General features: G+C 38.4%; 1 long non-coding RNA gene across 1 annotated transcript; it reads right to left on the bottom strand.

Annotated features, from left to right (window-relative positions):
• Positions 1-1,786: 1,786 nt before the first annotated feature.
• LOC148755706 (uncharacterized) lies at positions 1,787-14,117 on the bottom strand. Its single transcript, XR_016018475.1, has 3 exons — positions 13,800-14,117; positions 13,617-13,675; positions 1,787-3,300 (listed from the first exon to the last, which is right to left on the bottom strand). It is a non-coding gene; the product is annotated as an uncharacterized LOC148755706 (long non-coding RNA).
• Positions 14,118-17,981: the final 3,864 nt, after the last annotated feature.

A 17,981-nucleotide genomic window follows, 5' to 3' on the forward strand; every position in this document is an offset into this window, starting at 1 on the left:
TCATGGCACTAGAGTATCATCTGTTTTTGTTTGTTTCCCACTATAAACACTGAGTCCCCAGAATAGTCATGGACAGTGAATGACACAGGCAGTCACTTAAATATCGCTGCACAGTACCATCTATAGTTTCTATAGTGCACAGATTTGTTAAAAAACCAATTGCTTTAACTTTTAAAAATGATGGAAATAGGAAGAGATAATCGAGGAAGCAGACTCCTAAAGTGTTATAGCTGAAAGGGACCTTACAATCATCTAGTGTCCATCCCCCTCATTTTACAGTTGAGGAAACTGAATTGTTGCGAGCTGATAACTTGTCCAGTGTCATGCCGCTAGTTTGTGGCAGAGCTGTTATTTGAAACCAAGTCTCTAGATTCCTGTCCAGACCTCCTTCTAAATGGCATTTCAGCAATCATAGCAGGTCATGGACTCTGTAGCTGAAGCAGACATTGTATACATTAATGGCGTAGCAGGCACTAGCTGCTGGCTAATCATCAGAGTTCTGTGCAATTTGCAGGCATGGTATTGCACAGTGGTGAAAACCCAGGCTCTGGAGCCAGACGACCTGGGTTTGAATGAGGCTCTGATGCTTCCTAGCTGAGTGACCTTGAGCAGATACCTAATCTCTCTGTGCTTTAATTTCCTCAATATTTTCTGAATGCCTACTATGGGCCAGAAGATAATCATAACCTCTACTTCAGAGGGTCTAGATTTAGCTAACATTTACGTAAACTACTTAAAAAATGGCCTGGCTGATATTAATCTCTCAGCCATCCCAGTGTGAAAGAGTAAGCAGTCAGCAAGTCAATATAAGGGATCAGAGGTTGAGCAGAGAGTTGTGTAGAAAAACCACTTGCATCAACCAACCAACTCATCAACAGATAGCCTGAGGGCTGGTTAGATAATGTCAGATGTACCCAGGAATTATATATTCATAGTTCTATGGGTTTGGCTCTAGGTATCTATCTAATTAAGTTGAAGATTCAGTAAATCTACAGTTTCTTCATGATCTTCCTCAACTCTCAACTCTTCATTTCCTCTTTAGAGGTTTGAGTTAAAAATTAATTCAGATATTGTTAAGATGCCACCACAGGGTGAACTCAATCATGTTCATTAGTCTGGTTTCCTGATAGAGAGCAGCTCATACCTGATAGACCAGATAAACAAAGTCTTAACAAATTGAAGAGCTGACCAGAAGCAGCACCGTTTGGCTGACGCAGAGCAACCACCACTTAAAACACACACTACATAGACGTGCATGTACGTACACCGATCAACATGGCAGTTTGGATTATAAACTTTCCTGTCCCACGCTGCAGACAGATTGAAGTTTATGCATGCCAAATGTATTCACATTTTTATCAATAAGGTACCAGTCACAGAAAATATGTATTGAAGTCAGTCGAATTAAGACTTTCTATTTTAATAAAAATATGTTAAATAAATCTAGCCTAATTTCTTTGAAGTCCAGATCCCATGCTGATTTGCATAATGTATCAATTCTATTCTTAAACTTTCCTGAGGAGTGAATTCTTCAACCTTGCTTAGAATTCCCTTCAAGTTTCTCAAAAGAAGAAATGCCATGCAACCAGCTAAATTACAAAATGAGAATCCAAAGAAAATAGGCAGTCTTACAAATATGTCTCCATTCCCTCCACCCTAGTCCATTAGATTAAGCATTGCTAATATTATTTTATTCTCTTTTAAAATATATGGAGTGAATATCCAAAGTATTGTAAGACCAGTCCTCTATGGGGGGTGGGGGTGGGAGTATGAGCTCATTCCAGAAGGCTCCTTTTAGAGGATTCTTGAGGTTTGTGAAACGCTCCTTCTAAAAATTAGAAAGCAGAAGAAAGTAAAAGCTACAACTGAACATCCAATGCAAATGGAATTAAACTGTGAAAAGCTCCAGGTAACAAGGAAAATCCAGTTAAGCTTTTGTTTTTTTGTAAATATATCAATCATTCTTTCAATATTTATTGAAAGGCAATAAAGGGTGGGGTTAAGAGCTTGGGCTTTGGAATCAGATATACATGGAGTCAAGTCCTGGTTCTGCCACTTATCAACTGTGAGATTGTGGGTAAGTTGCAAGCTTCTCTGAACCTCGGTTTTATTGATTGTAGTAGCCTCATTGGGTTGGGAGGATTAAATAAGATAATGCATATGATTGCATTGTTTTGACACCCTGAAGCATTAATTTACTATATGCATACTAAGTGACCACTATATGCAGACAGTTAATGAAACAAAGTCCCCAGTATCTTAGAGGAATACTCTACTTGAAAGAACAGACATTAGTAAACCCGTATACACACAAAAATATATATCTTGTGGCCCAAAAGAAAATTAAAACAATGTAAAGAGACAGAAAGAGATGGCACTGGGTGAGATTGCTATTTTATGTAAGGAGTTCAGGGAAAGCCTCTATGATAGCATCACATTTAACCAGGGACCAAAAGGAAGCAGGGGAGTAAGACTTGCAGACATGTAGGAGTCTGGTGTTTTAGGCAGAGGAAACATAGCAGAGGCCCCAAGACAGGAGAACGCAGTATCTGCTGGAATAACCACCAAAAGGTGAATGTGAGTGTATCAGAAGGAGATCCAAAAGGAGCTGGGGCAAGGACAAGGAGGTCATTGCATGTTGGTTGTGAGGAGCTAGAATTTGATATTGAGGGATGCAGAAGTCATGGGAGGGTTAGGAGCAAGAAGTGGCATGACAGGTTTTAAAAGGATACTTGGTCTTTGAGTGGAGAATAATGTATAGCTGGAAAGCAAGGATGCAGGGTGACCCGGTAGGAGGGTTTTTAATAATCCACGCAGGTGATGACCGACGCTTAGACTAAGGGGGAAATGGAAGAAATGGTGCAAAATGGTTAGAGTCTGGATATATTTTGGAGGTAGATCTAAAATGATTTGCTGTTGAATTTGATGTGTGGTACGACAGGAAGTGAGAGGTCAACAATGATGACAAAAGTTTTTAGTTTGAGTATGAAAAACACAAGGGCTGCTTACTTAGATGTGAGCACATCTTGAGTGTGAAGTGCTGTTGCTGATAATACACTTTACCTCAGTCAGCACGCTTTCAATCCCCTTTGCCTTATTTCCTTTGGAGTACAAACTGAAAAACAAAATACTCCAATTCCCAACCTCCATGTGATAAAGTTCTGGCTAGTAAGACATAGATAGATGTGCCTGGCTTAACTCCCAGGGAGAAAAAAAAAGGAAAAGAAAAGGAAACCAGGCCTACCCACCTGAAGAGAAGGCTGTTTTCCCTCTGTCCTTTTTGGTCTTTTCACTTTCTTCCTGGAATGCAGAAAGGAGACTGATGTTGCAGAAACCATCCATAATGATGAGAAAAAAATAAGGACCATAAAGATGGTGGGACTGGAAGATAGAAGGAAAGTGGGTTCCTAATGTTACCATAGAGCGGCAATATCTGCCCTGGATTGAGTGACATAAATAAGTCTGTCATGTCAATCAAGCTTCCTGTCATTCCAAGCAGAATGCATTCTTAACTGGTACAATGTATATTAAACATCTAAGTGGTGATAATGAGTAGGCACTTTGAACTAATCTAAAGATCAGAGAAGATGTTAGGTTTGAAGATATATGCCAGGATGTTGTCAGCACATTGGTGGTGCATGGGGCTCACTGGATAAGGTCACAGGGAGAGTGAGTGGAGAGAATGAAGGGAAGAGCTCTGAGGGGTGAAGCTGTAGCACTCTGGGAACAGAGGTCAAGAGGAGAGGCGTGTCTGAAGAGATGGAGAAAGCATGGTCACTGAGAGGGAAGTCAATGCACGTAGTGTCCCAGCAGCCACTTGAAGGATGTCTTTCAAGTGGTAAGTGATAACCTATGTCAGATGTTAATGAGAGATGAAGTAAAATACATCAGTGGACTTGGAAATATGGACCTCATTTGTGACTTTGACCAGAGCATTTCCAATTCAACATGCAGGAGCTAGAATTCTTACTGTGTTCTTACTATGCCAAGACTCTGATAGGACCCATGCTTATCAGAAAAAATCCAGTACATCACCTCCCTTTTTATTTAAACAAACAAAAAAAACAACCAACCAACCAACCAACCAACCAACCAACCAACCAACCAACCAACCAAACAAACAGTTTTCATTGATGGATCTTCAATAGGAAGGAGATGACTACTATTTTCTTCAAGTAATAACATTTCCAGTCTTTTTATCTGGTTAAGAACTTTGTAAGAGAGGAATGGAAGATAGTGGAGTGTGTTAGGAAGAGGATGGAATTGAGAGAACTGAGTTCCACTTCTTCTTCACTATTTCTAACTACATCATATCCTGAATGGGTCGTTGACCCAATCTGGTCTCATTTCTCTCATCTCTATAGTAGATTAGACTTCACGTTAAGATTCCCTTCCAATTCTAATCTTCTATATTTCTAGACTAACACATGGATATTTTCAAATTTATAATACCTAAAACAGTACCTAGCATGTCTTGGGCACTCAAGAACTATATGCTCAATGAAAAGTGAACACATGGATGGATCTTGAGAGAGTAATGCTGAGCGAAACAAGTCAGACAGAAAAAGCAGAGAACCATGTGATTTCACTGATATGTGGTATATAAACCAAAAACAACAAAAGAACAAGACAAACAAATGAGAAACAGAAACTCATAGACACAGACAATAGTTTAGTGGTTGCCAGAGGGTAACGGGGGCGGGGGGTGGGGGGTGGGAGATGAGGGTAAGGGGGATCGAATATATGGTGATGGAAGGAGAACTGACTCTGGGTGGTGAACACACAATGGGATTTATAGATGATGTAATACAGCATTGTACACCTGAAATCTATGTAATTTTACTAACAATTGTCACCCCAATAAATTTAATTAAAAAAAAAGAAAAAAAAGAAAAGTGAACACACACACACACACACACACACGATCACATGCATGTGTGGTCTAACAATTAAGTTCATGAACTTGTTGCAATGATGTTGCTAACCTTTTTTTGATATCAGAGGGATTATTCATTATGAATATGTACCAACTGGACAAACAGTTAACAAAGTTTACTATTTGGAAGTGCTGAAAAGTCTGCATGAAAAAGTTAGACGACCTGAACTTTTTGCTAACAATTCATGGCTCTTGCATCATGACAATGCACCAGCTCACACAGCCCTGTCTATGAGGGAGTTTTTAGCCAGTAAACAAATAACTGTATTGAAACACCCTCCCTACTCACCTGATATGGCCCCCAATGATTTCTTTCTTTACCCAAAGATAAAGGAAATACTGAAAGGAAGACATTTTGATGACATTCGGGACATCAAAGGTAATATGACAACTGCTCTGATGGCCATTCCAGAAAAAGAGTTCCAAAACTGTTTTGAAGGGTAGACTAGGCACTGGCGTCGGTGCATAGCTTCCCAAGGGGAGTATTTCGAAGGCGACCATAGTGATATTCAGCAGAGGTATGTATCACTTTTTCTAGGGTGAGTTCACGAACTTAATTGTCTGAATTTATGTATTATATATATTACATATATATATATATATATATACACACACACAATATATATATATATATACACACCATTGACACAAGGCTAGGTAACTTATCTAGTGAGAGCTGGCAAGCAAGGGAGTCAAGGGCTAGGTCTTCCAACTCCAATGTTAGTGATAAATTTTGTCTGGAATTCAAGATTTAAAATATTTAATCTTTCTGTTCATAAAACACCTCTCTCTTTCTGCACATGTACAATTATATGGATTCTAGCCAAGTAAAATAGTCAAGTCTCTTTGACTAATTGGTCTGGACTTCAGAGACCTTCAAGAGATATATACACCTCATATGTACTGAGACAACTGATTCAGATACTACAACATTGTTTAAAATAGCTCAGAGTATTTCTTTTGTTAAAAGGCAAGAACAAAGTCAGTCAAAGAGGAAACCTTTTTATTTTTCATTTTGGAAGGTTTATTTGTTTGATTCTGTAAGTATAAGTGCCCCAAATTCCCATACAAGCAGAAACATAGTTAAGCTGCATGGTTCAGTCTTCAGTATGCAAATATCACAGCCCAGTCTTATGTCAGCTTGAAAGATAATGTCATGCAGAAAATTAAGACCATCTGATGAAATCATGTCATGAAATGTGGCTTGAGAAAGCAGTTTTTTGTGTGTTATGATTTGATATATTTTCACACCAAAACTCAAATAAGCAGGCAAGAAGCCTCAATTAATGCAAAATTTAAAAATTTCAGACAAATTTACAAGGTGTTTACCGAGGAGAAAAGGGGGGGGGCATCTTAAATACTGTCGTCTTGTAACAGCCTTGATTTTATGTTGTATGTCTAAGGAACCAAATGCCTCAGCTTTTCATTTAGAGTTTTGAATTTAATCTGATGGCAGTTTGAATATAATAATGATGCATTTATTGTTACTTTCCTTAAAGCCTTACTATCTAACAATGTAGACCATTATCGCTCCAAATACCTTCTGTGTTTGTAGGGATTTGTATATTCCACAGTGCACAGAAGCTGACTCTAAAGCAAGGCTTAAGAGGAATATATGAGAAGCAAGAATATATTTCCTTAGTAACTAGCTGGTCTTTTTTTCCTCTCTGCAGACCTGTTTTCCAGAAGATGAGAAGGAGACTTGACAGGACTTTATTGGTTCATAAATTAACTTGGTAGATTTACAATCATTACTTGGAATGCCAGGAACTCTTTTTAGGAACTTATTTTCAAGGGAGAAAAAAACATGTTTAACTCAGAATATGAAATTGGCACCTCAAGCCGCTTAGAAGAAGGTTGGTTAGTTTGTTTTTCACCTATGATTCTGATCCCATCTGCCATCCACAGTTATTTTTTGCCAAAGGGAATATTTAAACAAATCTTCATGATTACATTTCCTTTCCAGTGTAAATGAATAAACAATAAGCCATCATTAGCCATGTGATCATGAGATGTAGTCCGTCAAATTTGTTGGTTTCTTTAAGAGACTATAATGAAGTGGAGAAGGTCAAATGAGCACCATGCACGAGTCTAAAATATCTATTACTTCCTGCTAACCTGCAAGTCTAATTCAGGAGTGAAGAAAGATAGGTTAATATCTGTGTGACCTTCTCCTCCCAACTCCCATCCAAAGATGTAAATAAGCCAACTTTTGGAGATAAATGGCCCCATCCTGTGCAGACCTCTGGGCTCAAGGTTCATGGAGAGGTATTTTCCTAAGGGCATAAGTGAAGGAGATTCTATATTGACAAGTGGTGGGGAGAAATTCCTACCCTTATCTACAGGATCAAAACTCTCTATCTTTTCTCATCTATGCCCAGAAGAGAGCTACATAGAGGCCGTGAGCCCTCTTAGAAGAATGGGTGCAGAAGGACAAATATTTAAATTCAGAGCCCAACGTTCTGTGGAAAACATAGGCTACTAATGACGGAACTGAGCACTTGGCCAAAGCAAATTTGAGCCCCACATTTTGCTGTGGTCCAGGCAAGCAAATAAAAAAAAATTTTTTTTTCAAGTCAAATGGGGCTAATTATAGGAGGCAGAGAGTAGGTAAAATAGCTCCTTGTTCAGAAGCATCCACATATTTTCCTGAGATGAAGAGCAAATATTTTGTTTAAATAGCAAGCAATTTTCTATAAAAGTGCTACTGCTTGGAAATGCTCTTTATGATTTATTGCTGCCTTTTAACCTGAAAAAATATTAGTAACTGAGGAGCCCTTGTTGGTATCTTTATTATGCTTAAACCCAAATAGCCATAATATTATAACTGGGGTGGCCATATTCAATATTTTTCTTTCATGAATGCAGCATGGGCTTATTAACAGAGACCAGCAAATAAAAATAGAGACGACCTTGCAGGCTTTAGCTTTACATGGAGATACCATAGCAGTAATAAATAAGGCAGCTAACTTTCAGAAGAAGCTGGGGTGAGGCTGCATGGAGAATCTCTCAGCTACTTTCCCCTTTTCTACCAGATAGAGCACTTTCTCTGCCTATGGATTCATGTTATCGTTCAGCTGTTTCTTCTGGCAAAGCCGGAATCCAGAACAGAATCTCAGTGAAAAAGAAACCAATAAATTAGATCTCTTTGTGAGCAATTTGCTGTTAGTTCTATTCTCCTTGCCTATTAAGATTCTTTATTTACTTCACCAAGAAATTTCTGCTGACAAGTCCATTCATTTACCACTAGCCTAGATAAAATGATAATAAACAAAATGTCAAAAAATGTATTCATGGGACTTTCCCCATTCCTATCCCCTCCCCTTTTCCTTTTTCATCAGCTGGTATGTTAAAGAACCATGGGAGCTAAAAAGTTTAAAACTGACACCTTGGCGAAGGCTTTTCATTTAGCTAGTTAATTACATTTTATGACAATGTTTATGTATTATATATTTATAATGATGCATATATATATATATTTATTTATTTATGCACGCACGCACACGCACGCGCGCACACACACACACACGCACACACATAAATACTGTGTTTCCCCAAAAATAAGACCAGGTCATATGTTAATTTTTGGTCCAAAAGATGCATTAGGGCTTATGCTCAGGGGATGTCATTATGAAATATCATGCTAGGGTTTATTTTCTGGTTAGGTATTATTTTTGGGGGAAACATTGTATTAACCAAAAGCTGGGACCATCAGAAAGATGACACATATCTTTTAGCTCCTGTGGCTTATTATGTTCCTGATCTGATTGGGCTTACGGTCATGTCTCCAGGATAGGGAGGTTCGGAGGCATACTGGAGGAAAGGATATTTTCCATTTTGTACTTATGGATGATTCCCAGAGGAATTTTTTGTTTCAAAGTATCTTTCGAGTCCTTTGGGTGAAAAGCAAGCACTGAACAGTTCTATCTTGCACATAACTCCAATGGAGACACCTATAATACAAAACAGAGATCCCCCGAGGGCACCGTTATACATTTATTATAAAGCAAAGATTAAAACAATTTTATGGAAATTAAAGATAATATGGAACATTTGTCTCTCTCTCAGTCAAAGAGTAACATGAAGCAGTTCAACAAACAGCTCCAGGCAATTCCACGCGAGATGATCGAATGGCTGGGACTGAGGGGACATACAGGGCGGCTGCAGACGGTGAGGTGTGGGTTTTTTACCAGGGCATGTGGCTGGTGCTTGGCAACTGTGCTAGGTGAAAAATGATACGCCTGCAAAATCAGAACAATGGGCCAGTCCAGGGGTACTTAGGTGGTTTGCCCTCCTGAAATCTATCTCAGCAGGACAGGATGCAAACAGCAGGGTGGGGAGCAGGAGCCAGTGCTCCAGAGAGCCTTTTATGTTTTCTCTGTTTTGGAGTGTGTGTGTGTGTGTGTGTGTGTGTGTGTTTTGTTCTGTTTCTAATTGATTCACGTGCTCACTGGAAAAAGAATCTTCAAAAGCCCTGAAAATTTGCAAAAACTCCAAGCTGGTAGCATTTGCATTTTATATATAATAGAATCCTGTTACCAAAAAAAGTATAGTTGTCAGAGGAGAGTAAAACATCTGTCTTAAGCGAGGGATACACTCTATTGCATTTGCACACAGGGGTCTGAGTAGACAGACTTCTAGCACACCGAATTTACGGCAAAAGGGGGGCTTTTAAATTGAGTTTGTTTTATTTTGATCCTCTGTCTGGATATTTCTTTCATACCTCCCAAGCAGTAGCTCTCATGGGTAAGCTTATATTTTTGTTAATAAAAAAAAATGCAATTGGTGCTAATCTAGACTTCCATCATGGTCGTTCAAGTTTTCCAATGTTCATAACCACTCCCCAAAAAAGGATCATCAAAAGAGTTCAGACTACGTGGTTTTGTGGTCAAGGCACTGAGCCATTTTCAGAAATGTCTGCTTTCCTTTCCCTGGTCCACTGCTGGATAACCATGTGACATTTATAAGTTAATTGTTTTCTTTCAGTCCTGATTTCTTCAGCTGTAAAAGGCTACTCTTTACTTATTTAACATGGGTCTAGGGATGGCAATGATTTATGGAGTGAACTAGTTAAGATATTGAGCTCTTGATCTGACTGACCTGGGTAGGAATCTCAGCTCATTACTCACTAGCTCAATGACTTAGGATAAGTTACCATATATTTACACACACACACATATATACACATACACACACACACACACACATACATGGTTACCATATATACACACACATATACACACGTATACACACACGCACACACACATATATACACATATATATCAGTTATTGTGAAGATTAACTGAGATAATGTATAATAAGTATATCAAGACAGTTACTGGTGCATGGCTCTCCACAGATGTACAGATTTTATAAATAATTATAGCTAAATGTATTTATGCCTCCACACAAATAATTAACCAAAGAGGAAGGATTATCATACAATTATTATTCATAAATAATAACAGCAACATTTATATACAGATTTTTATGAGCTCTGCACTGCAATGAATTTTAATGCCAGATCACAAGCACCACACTTCACCTTTCATTTTAAACTATATGACTTTTTCATATAGTGGCATAATGTAGTACAGACGTTTGAAACACCTCCAATTTTAATTCCCCTCCTCCCCCACCGCCTCCTGCTTTGTGCTCTCTAATGAAAAGTAAAGGTTAAGGGCAATCTGTTTGAGGCTAAAGCTTACTAGACAGACCAGGCCAGCTGATGGGGCAGGGCTCAGAGAGTGATGTGAACAGGAAGGGAGACATGGAGAAACTTATGAAACACACAGAAGAAGTCTGCACTTTAATTTTAAAAATACATGAGGGGGAAAAACTCAGCACCAAAAATAGCAGAAAAAATATTTTCAAGCTCTTTTCCTTTGCTTCCTTTTGCCCTTCCAATAGGGGCTATTTTGTCCCAAATGGATGGATGTATTTAGTACAATAAATACAAAAGCCCTCTTGTTAGAATTCATTAAAAAAAATGTAAAAGAGACCTCCTTTATGATCACAAAAAGACATGGAAGCCTGGGGTTCCTGGGTAATAACACACATCAAGGGGCATCAAAGGGACAAGGCCTTCATTTTTACCTAATAACATTCACCCTGGAGTGTCATTGCTTAATTATGATTTTTCGAATGTTTGGGCAATAAAGGAATCAAATTTATTTTCAAATAGATATTGATGTACAGCCCAACAATAAAGCTGTTTCTTATCTCTTAATGAGGTTAAGACCTATGCCTTTAAAGGGATCACAAATAAATTCTTGGGTGTATTTTGCCTTTTAGATATTTTGAATATATGAATTCATCAGGATTTGGGGATTAGGTAACTGCTGTCTACACACAAAAAAATCTGCAAAATTTTTCATTACTTTTTTATTAGTTGGCAGCAAATACTCTAACTGTGAACTTTTATGAAGCTATAACCATAAAGGACCTTCTGATACTGGTATGATGATAATGCTAAATTTCCTCTTTGCAGCTGTGGTTGATCCCCTCTATTTGGTACAATCTATTTTTTTGTGACTTAACAGAAGAAAGTTGGCTCACTACTGTATTGCCTTCAAGCACTTTCTCGGGAAGTTCTTGGATTAAATCCGCATGGAAACCCAATTCCCCTCTCCACCTTTCCCTTAAGGTGGTTATAAAATGTCAGTCGAAAGCAAAGCTGTTTATTTTACTTAGGGTTGGATTCTGTTAGTAAATGAGTTTCTGGTGGGGCTTATGTGCAAACCACATCTTTCAATCAGATTCTTTACATTACTAAATGTGTATTAAATTGTGCCATAAATATTAATTTCAAATTCAGAAGTTCAGGTTTTGGCTAAATGCGAGTGAATAAGCAGAGACACACAGAGTTTAACAAGTTCTAGATTCATGTTCTAGCTCCACTAGCAAAGCACACTTCAGTTTGGTGTGTAGTTGGCCAGAAAGACAACTGTGCCATCCTCCTGACAGGTGGAAAGCTAGGCAGCTTTTCTACCTGTCAGGGAGCTGCGGGCTGACTTTACCGTGACAGCTTGGAGATCTCTGCACAGTGTGGCAATCCAAAAGGATGGATGACTTTCTGAGAAGCCAGGAGATGGTATGTGCTCAGGCAGGCCCTGGCTGCAGCACCATGTCTAATGCTTCAAGAGTTGGGACAGTTTGCAGGTATGATGGAACAAGGCAGTGACCTGGGAGGTGGCAGGGAAAGAGGGTACAGGAAGGTAGATTAATCTGAGAGAACATGGTTTCTCTGGGCTGACCCTTAGGCATATCTCTTATGAAACTAAACTACGTTTCCATGTCCAGGGTCTAATGGGCAAGAGGCACTTACTGGACCCTCAGTCCCTCCATCCAGCTCTTTCCAGGTAACTCTTTGAAGAGTATTGCACAAAGCACCATAGACAGCAAGCTGCTGCTAAAGCTGCATGTGTAGATAAGACACGGAGGCGAAGACTTCTGTTGCATTTTTTTTTTTTTTCCTGTGACTTGGTATAACTCTGAAGGTATCTGATCTTTTCTCTTGCTAAATTCAAGGTGGTTTAAAGAGAAGGGCAATGACATCAGCAGAAATTGCTGGATGGATGGTAGAAACTACCTACTCGCCTTTCTTTCTCTCTCTCTCTCTCTCTCTCTCTCTCTCTCTCTCTCTCTCCCTCCCTCCCTCCCTCTCTCTCTCTCTCTCTCTCTCTCTCTCTCTCTCTTTCTTTCTTTCTTTCTTTCTTTTTTCCATTTTCCTGTAGACCTGAGCCTGTTCTTTCCACAGAAAGCAGTGAAAGTCTACCATTTATTTCAGGTCTTTGAGGAATTAATGTACACATTCTTTCATTAAAGAGACACAGGATATCCTTTGGTACCTGTATTTCTGTCTTGCTTAAGTTTAAAAATTCTTGAGGCCAAAATATGGTAGTCAATGGTTCTCCATCTTTTCGTTTGGGAACACCCATTTAATTTTGTTACAAAGTCTCATGATCCTCCATATATGTGTTTTAAAATCTTTATTATTAGTCACATCCACCTCTCTAGCCCTCTGAAAATACATTAAAAAATAATAAATGTACCTGTGTGAAATATAATACTATTTGAGATAATCCTTGGTTTTAGCGCTGTTCACCTCTGATGGTAACTCTGCTGTTTCCCAGGAGCCTGGAGCCCACATATAGGCAACCACCAAACTCCTTGAGTGGAGGTGGCTGTGGCAAGGCATGTGCTATGGTCTTAAGTGCAACAACATTAACTGAATGGATCTTTTGGTATCGTGTGGGATCTACCTGCTAGCATCATTCTATTCCCTTAGTGCTCAAAAGCAAAGCCTGCTTGGAGTAAAAGATAAACCTCAGATGACAACAAACGTGTAAAGGATAAGCATGCCTCCCAACCATGTGGATAACTCTATCATCACTGTAGCATTAGCTTGCAGTTTTGTGGTGTTTACCCATTAATTATATGCTTCCATTAAAAAAAAAAAAAGTAGGGTCAACATTCTAAGTAAGGAGAAAATTACTTGTGCGTAGTAGTGGAGCTCTCATTTTTCCTCCTATGCAATGCTCCAAGGCTTATGTTTGAATGATGCATTTGACTCAAACAGTAAGAATCTACAAAATGTAGTGGAAATGGAGTAGAAGGTAGTGGTTAAGAGAAGGCTCTGTAGTCATATCTTAGCTTAAATAAATATTTCAATACTTACCAGCTGTATGAACTTGGGCAAGTAACTCAAACTCTCTCCAAGTCTCAGTTTTATCATCCCTAAAGGAGTAATAATATTTATACCTATAAGTTAGTGATTATTAAATAATAAAATTATGTAAAGGCTTAGCACAATTGATGGTGCATAGCAGCACTCAAAATTTGTAATAACAGTTGTAAGTACCTTGTGACAGGCTAGAAGAAGGAGGTTCTAGGGAATAATATTAGAGTTTAATTCCTTTTGGGTATTTCTCCTTAAAATCCGTTGGCTCCATCTTCACTGTGCAGGGTTTTCTGTGCTGGTTAGGTCTCAGGACTCACTTGTGCTGTTCAGGCCATGTGAATAAACACTAGTACTGCAGGTCAGGGACTGACCTGGCAAGTATGATGGTAGCCGAGGAAGCAGAGAGAGCAGGGAAGATAGTGGAGGCATTGGAAAGAAAATGGGAAGAAAATAAAAAAAATATGAAAGTAAAAGAATATAGTCAAACAACTGAAGGACAGTTAGGGAGCTAGGTCAATATTTCAAATCTCTGTAGTAGGGCATTAAGCTGAAAGGCCCATAAGCCAGGAATCTGCAACTGAGTAAAGATCATCAAAGTCTCTAGCATCTAAACTGCCACTGAGAGCTGAGGCAGAGAGCATATGCATTCACATTTAGGCCTCCGGTTTTTATGATGCTCTAGCATTACCACTTAACTAAAAATGATCCCACTACTAAGAGTAATAATAATGATAACTAATGTTAATTGGGTTCTTGCCATGTGACAGGCTTGTAGACATGCATTTGTTCATTTTACCTTTATGACACCTCTATGAAGCAGGCAATATTTTATTATTGCCATTTTACAAATGAGAAGACTGTGGCTTAGGGAGATTATGTGACTTGTCCATGGTAATGCCAGGAGTAAATGGCAGAGCTTAGAGAAACCCAGATCTTTCTCCTTCTTCAACTTGAGTCCTTAACAGGGTTGCTAGGGAGGGTTGCATTGCACAATTCGTGGGGTTGGCTCTCATTCATATCCTATGAGTGGGGCACCTCTGGAGCTGTGTAATGCAGAAGCCCCAGTTCTTAATCTCTACTTGTAACTCTAATGCCCCCACCCTTTTCTTTTAAATGAACAAGTAAAGCCTTACATCTTAATGTCTTTAATCAGATGGGGGCTCTTTGGCTTCTGACTTTTCCTGTGTACGTTTCACAAAAACAGCAAGTCACATCTGTAAATGTGTTTCAGATGTAGGCAATAGCTAAATAAGTCAAGATCACCACCAATGATCCTATCATAGATAAATTCATGTTAATCAAGTATCTTTAAATAATGTGTAGACTCTTCTAGTCTAAATCAGAATCCCTTCTAAAGTATTAAGGAGGAAGGAAAAAACATTTTGTGAACTAATCCTTAACATTGAGGACCACCATAACCAAATTGACAGACTGTATGATCTTTGCCCAAACTGCTATGATCTGTTAACATGAATAGTATTCAATGTTGGTTATCTTTTCAGGTAAATGAAAACTTGCTTTTGAGTAAAACAATATTTGTCTTTTCTAAATCCTGATGATAGAATGGTTTGTTGTACATGAGAGCCCAGGTTCAGACATCAAGAATCTGGTTGAAGTCTAGAAACAGTGAAAAAAACAAAATCATCATAGTGTCAAACATAAAGGCTGGGGTAGAAGCTAGAGGCTGCAGTGGCAGAGTCATTGTATGGAAAATCGGGCAGAGGCACAGCAGTGCCAGCCATTTTCCTCTGCGATGGGAAGAACCTAAGAGAGAATTAATTTCTTAGGTGTCCAACTCCACCTTCATCATCACCATTATTATGTTTAGGATTGTTGTTGGTAGTTGATTTGATGACAGTCACTTGCAGGAAAGCTTTTCTTGATTTATTAAACCCTGATAACAGCAAAGTTCCTTCCAGTGCCTTTCCTGCATGTCTTTGTAATGGAGTCCTCTTCCGTCCTCCTGGCCTGCATTTGCTTTGTCCCTTTCCCTCGCGTGGCTCACATGTCCTGTCGTTACACATATGTGTCATCTGCTTCTCAAACTCCACCGTATTCCTTTCCTCCAAAAATTCTGGAGAGTATTAGTTTCCCATTAGAGCAGAACACCAGGACACTGAGAACTGTTTAGTATTCCAAAATTCCATAAACGGCTCAAGAGATTGCTCAGTTTTAAACAACCGCCACACATCATTTTAGCAAATGGAGATGTATTAAATGGTTCCAACAGGTGTATGATTATAAAAAGAATGTCAAGTTTTTGTGGAAATTAATACTGGAATATAGGCTCTACTATTACTGCTTAGCAGCAAATAGTTCAAGTAGTATAATAATATAGCAGGCTCAGGGAGCCAATTAATCCATTAGAGGAAAATTCCATTTATTTTAAAAAAATAAAGTGATTTTAGCTTTAAAGAGGAACTGCAGACAACAATTCCAAGTGGAATTCATCTTAGTAAGTTACATACTGTTTTGTGGATCATTTAAAATCCAGTTATGAACGCTAAGAAGGTTATCAAGAAAACATAATTGCTACTTTTAATAAAATGTGCTTTTTTAGGGTATACTAAAACTTTATATCACTAACACTAATTATTTTGCAGCTTATTGGCAGTTACACTGGACGAAAAGTGGAAGTACGTAAGTGCAAAACAAGTTCCTGGCTTCATTTCTTCATCTCTACATACTTCGGGGCTTTATTTATGGCTAGATTGAAGCTGGATGTCAAATCTAGGCCCCTCAGAACAAAATCTTAATAATTAACTAGCAAAACTGAACATGATCGCTTCTGACACACCTACACTGGTAATTATTGCTTTGAGGCCATTTACTAATGAAATTAATGTATTCATTGCCCTAACAAATTAGCATAACTCATACATAATGCCCCACATTTCAAGACCTCGCTGGAAAAACAACATTTAATACTGCAGAATGAGATGGCAAGGGCATTACATGGAGACAGGATTCACGGAATTACTACATGCTAAACACCACAATAGCTAAGTGTTCATTACAATGTAAAACGTAAACACAATGTGGGTATTAAAGCCATTAATAGTGTAGTCAAGAGTGTGCAATTGATGATTATCTTTGCACTTCAAATAAGCAGATATTACAATAGCAGTAACCATGGCATCTAATTAACTGGCTACTTTTAGAGCTACAAAGTATGAAAAGAATGCTCCCGCAGACAGCCTCTTCTTCCCCACCACATTGATAAAGAATATTGTTCAGCTGTTGCCACTTCTCTACATTTTTTACTAAATGAACTCAATGGCACACTAATTAAATCCTGTCCCCCACCCCAGCAGCAAGAGGATTCAAAAACGGAAGGTAAACAGTTTCAGCATCTGCATGTTAACCTTAAAGGGGAAAATGGGAAAAATTATTCTCGTACAAGCTTAATGCTTTAGTGTAAGAGGTGATTTTGCTTTTATTCTCTATGTGCTTTTTACTTCAAATGATGACAAGATAACTGTAAGTTGAATGGAGTACTCAGAAGACAAAGAAAAAAAGACTCTAAACTACACACACACACACACACACACACACACACACAATTTTTTTTTTTTTTTTTGACAAATGGCGACCTAAAGCCATCTCCCAAGCATATAAGTATAGTGAAAGGTAGTGGTGGAGTTTTCATCACCCCTGCCCTATACCCACTTTAAGGGAACTGCACCCTGAAATAATCACATTCTCAATGGGGATGGTGCTTAACACAGGTGTGCGCTATGCACACATTGAGAGCAGCCAGCAGTTACTGGAAAGTTGAGGTTTGGGTTTGACTTGTGTTTGATGAAACGAAAATGTTTCTTACAAAAGAACTGCATTCACGGTACCCTTCAATTCACAAGAGTTAGCCTTTATTCAGTACCTAGAAATATGTATTTCATCAAAATTCAGGGCATAATAACTAAGAGAACTCAGAATTGATTACAATAGAAGGCTTAAATCTTCATGGATGGAAGTAAACTTGGAGATCATATAATTCAACTCTATCACTTTGTAAATAAGGGAAATAAACATTTTGAGAATTTGAGCAATTTGTTTAAGGTTTCATAGTAGGTTTAGTCAACTGAAAGTCTGGGCTTTTTATTTTCAGTTCCAGAGCTCCTTTTATTACTATGTTGATGAAAAAGTGAATACATGAGTTCTAAGGAAAGCAATTGTAGGTGTCCCCTTGCTTAATTTAATGAAAAAAATAACCAAGAACTGTATCTTAGAATCAGGGACTTTTGCAGTTTCATTAAAACATTCTAGAAATATGTTTTCAAATAATGTTAAGCCTGAAAGACCATAAATCCTGAAGTACATGCATGCATTTCAGCCATAAGGAATCCACTCCTTAAAAATCCA

Source organism: Rhinolophus sinicus, chromosome 14 (genome assembly GCF_057876585.1).
Source record: "Rhinolophus sinicus isolate RSI-liver-muscle chromosome 14, RSI-T2T, whole genome shotgun sequence".
Lineage (NCBI taxonomy): Eukaryota > Metazoa > Chordata > Mammalia > Chiroptera > Rhinolophidae > Rhinolophus > Rhinolophus sinicus.